The following is a 4,015-nucleotide window of genomic DNA, read 5'->3' as shown; positions in this document are numbered from 1 at the left end:
GCCCACTCTTTGGCTCCGTCAGTCTTGCCCCAGTAAATAAGTAGTAGCCAGGCACAGAGGGGAGGGTTTTAGGGTAAGTGGTCCCGTCTTCCCTGGTGGCCACTATGCTGGTCTCTGAAGTCTCACAGTGTTGATGTTCATGGGGAAAATGGCACCACCCCAGCCTCTTGTTCTCGGACAGGAGATATCACACCCCTTGCTGCTCAGGCAGTCTTCTCAGAATAGTGAGGGCAATCAGCATGCCCTGTACCACAGCTCTCCTGTGTTTTTCTGTTGGCGCTTGGCTAGGATTCAAAACTCTTAAAGGACCCAGCACCGGATACCTCTCCATGCTGTGTCTTAAGTCCATTGTCACAAGAAAACAGTTTCCACATCTATATAGTGCATGGAATCTATGGTGTAGCAATGCTTAAATGCAGGAACATTGTTACATTCCCTCTGGATTTTGCTGCTGTCTCCTGTTGATGAACAGGCTTTTTCCTGGCTCCAGCAGTCTTTTATCCTTGGGGAGGCAAACATGCTCTCTTCCAAAAGTACTCCAGGAAGGGGAATATTTTTCTCTCAGTGTGCCCAGTGATCCCTACACCACACTGTGCACTACGGGCCCAGCTCCCTCCTTCTCCCCAGAAAGCAGGTGCCACAGATCTGCTCTGGAGAAAGTCATGCACTTCCAAAACCTCAGAGTTTGAGCTCTAAATGCTGTTTGCAAAAAACAAAAACAAAAACACAAACAAAAACAAACCTGTGACACTCAGTACTTCCAGTTCCCCAGTCCGTGGTCCAGAGAGGTTTTCCTCTTGTGCAAACCTGATGTTGCACTTTCTAAACCCTTCTCTATTTCTCTCTCTTTCGTCTCTCCACAGAAAAGATTCCCTCCCTTCCTCAGGATTTTTCTCTCCACTAATTCACTTCCACACACCTCACACCTACCATATTGTCTGCCTCCAACCATGGAGATCCTTCTGCAACCCACAGATCAATTTTCTGGGTGTCCAAGTGATCTGACCTCAATACAACTGTGTTTGAAGGATGAGGAAAGCCCAGGGTTCCCCTACTTCCCTGCCATCTTAACTACTCCCTTCAGTGGTTATTTTTCTTTTTCTGTCTCACTTTTCTCCCAAGTGTGCATCTCAGCATGTGCAGTGTGCAACTTGAGTGGAAGTCTTCTGTGGGTTACTTTTCACTCTCACCACAGCATGAAGAGGGATGAGCAGTAATCTGGAATACCCTTACACCTGTAGTTCTATCATCTTGGGGTCCTTCACTTCTAGTTTTGGGGTACTGGAGGATATAGAAAAGGAAGAGCCTCTTAAATATGTGCAGTGTGGTTGATTTAATATGAAGACTTTGTTGCTTTAAAAAATAATGCTCTCTCTCTCTCTTCTCTCTCTCTCTCTCTCTGTGTGTGATATCTCAGTTAAGTATTCTGTTTGTGAACACTTAGCACCACAAGAAATGATACACTTAAAGAACATAACCCTCTTTTTTCAGCTTACTTGACTAGTTGGCTAAGCAATTACAAAATAAGCTACAGAGCAGCAATAACTTTGCAAATCTAAATAGACATGTAAACCCAAATATTTCTCAAATGTAGGGTTACAACACTCCAAAAAGCAATTTCAGAGGTGAACAAACATGACAGGACCCTGAATTTTGGTGGGTTGCCAGAGTAAGAAAAACATGTCGTATGCATGGAGAGGAGAGAACACTTTGCCTTGTAAGGAGCCTTATTATTTCCCTTTCTGTTGTTTCCCCATGTTTTAAGAACAGCTATAATTTTATGCAGAATACTCCAGTAATACAAAAGTTTCTCTGAAATATCACATAAAAAATAAAGTGAATTAGAAAGGAAAGAGAATAATGGAATATAAAAGGGTAATAAAATTCAAGAATCTTCATGTTTCCTACACTAGTTATGTCTGAGCCACTTTCAGGTTGGAGCAAACCTGGTGGTGGTGGCGATGGAAATGGTGGTGGTGATGGTGATGGTGATGAGACAATGGCAGTCTGCTGCTTCATTGAGTGCTTATTATGTGCCAGGCTTTGTGCCAATTAAATTAGACACATTCATTCAATTTTATGCCTGACAAGTTTGTAATGTAAATATTATTTTCTCCACTTTGTAGTAAAGGAATTAAAATCCTGAGACGTTAAATAATTTGTTCTCCAAATCAATCAATAGTAATTAAGGAAAATAACAGATTCTAAATTACATAGAAGTAATCTTTGATGTGATCCAAAATTCAGATAACACTGATTATGAGACCTTAGGCCTTGGGATGAAAGGACAGAAATAAACCACAATGATGGTATGATATTGCTAAAAACCAGGTGTAAAAAGAAAGAAAATATTTATCCCATCACAACAAAAGTGCACTTTATTCAGAAATTAAAGAAAAGTGACAGTGGCCCAGGAAGTAGAAAGTCCTGGTCTGGGCACAGACAGTCGCAGGAGACATCCAGAGAATCCTTTGCTGACACCCCACAGAGAGCTGCTGCCCTTCCTTCTGACGCCCTGGGGTCTGGCACAGCTGAGGACCACCCTTTTGCAGCTGCCTCTGGGAGAGTAATGGTATCACAGCCTTGGGAGGAAACCTTTCCCTCTGTGATGCAGTAGTTGTCACAGATATGGTACAGGCTACAGAGGGAAGCTTCCTCTGTACCCAGGTTAGGCTTTGAAAAGAAGGTAAGTGGAGCTGTGGAATTAGGTGAGCCAGTGTCTTTATCCTTCCTGGTCCTGATGAGTCCTGAAGCTGCTACTTGTTCTTGAATGGGCACTTCTGCTGGCACTTTGGAGGTGGGCATGGCTCAGGACACCTTGGCGGTAGGCAAGGCTCTGGGCACTTTGGAGGTGGGCAAGGCTCTGGACACTTTGGAGGTGGGCAAGGCTCAGGGCACTTAGGTGGGCACATGGGAGGTGGCTGGCAGGGTTGCTTGCACTGCTGCTGTTGATAAGACATCTTTCTGGGATTTTAGAATCTGAAAGAAAACATGTGACAGTGTTCAAAAGAAGGGACTTTCCCAGAGCGAGAAAGCAAAGCTTATGCAAAACTTTGACATATTCTCTCTCCAATCTCTAAGAATATCCTTTAACCTTGTAACTCCCTTTTTATGACTTTCTAGCTTCTCTCTTCCTCTTTAGCGAATTGCTTCATCAGCCCACAGAAAGTGCTCTATTTTCTCATATCATTTTTCCAAAGAAAATATCTCTGTTTGAAAGAACTAAGTAATGTTATTTGCATGACAGAAACATCTTTGAGAAGGCAGTCACACGTTCTGAAATCCTGGGCAGCCTCACAAACAATCTCCATCATCATTATCTCTTGTGAGGTCCCAATAAACTGGCATAGGTACAGAACAAAGGGCCACTCAATAAGAATACAATGGCTTCATACCTTCTAAGACATAAACCTTTGAAATCACAGTAGGAGGGACACCAAAAATATATAGAAAAGAGAAAAGTACTTTGTTCTTTTTTCCTCTTATCAAAGCTTTACTATTAATTTCTTTTTCCATAGGGGATGTCAAACTATCTACCAAAAAACAAATGAAAACAGTATATCATTGTGCCCAGATACCAAGTTTCCATCACCTATGGAGCGTTGAACCAATGATCCTAACTTTGGAGCAACTGAGCTTGCTGGCCACAGATTAAATTCAACATTTGAGAGCACCAAAACACAGAACTCAAGAAATCAGACTCACCAAGCTCTCCGAAATAGATCAGGACTCGAGTACCAGAAGGATGGTAGTAGTCCCATGTAGGGGATCTCTTTATAGGGCTTGCTGCCCCACCCAGGAGGAAGTGGGATTGCCTAAAACTGGCCTCGTCCAATAATTTCCCAACTAAAATGCAAATCCACCCATAACTTGCTAGACAGGGACTCTGCAAATAGGAAATATCCTGCTCTAAGATTTCTTCACTGGGTTACGTGTTCATGACACAGAAACCCTAAGCTCTTAGTTTAAGTGACTTGTTATAGCAGAGGAATTTCAGGGATTCTCTAACTGGTGG

At 42.7% G+C, this 4,015-nt stretch overlaps 1 long non-coding RNA gene across 1 annotated transcript; it reads right to left on the bottom strand.

The window, feature by feature from the left end:
- Positions 1 to 2,360: 2,360 nt before the first annotated feature.
- Positions 2,361 to 3,762, bottom strand: LOC123596710. The gene is made up of 2 exons (XR_006711818.1): positions 3,706 to 3,762; positions 2,361 to 2,979 (listed from the first exon to the last, which is right to left on the bottom strand). It is a non-coding gene; the product is annotated as an uncharacterized LOC123596710 (long non-coding RNA).
- Between the last annotated feature and the right edge of the window lie 253 nt (positions 3,763 to 4,015).

Source organism: Leopardus geoffroyi, chromosome C1, assembly GCF_018350155.1.
Source record: "Leopardus geoffroyi isolate Oge1 chromosome C1, O.geoffroyi_Oge1_pat1.0, whole genome shotgun sequence".
NCBI classification, from domain to species: Eukaryota; Metazoa; Chordata; class Mammalia; order Carnivora; family Felidae; genus Leopardus; species Leopardus geoffroyi.
This window is presented reverse-complemented; position numbering and strand designations above follow the sequence as displayed.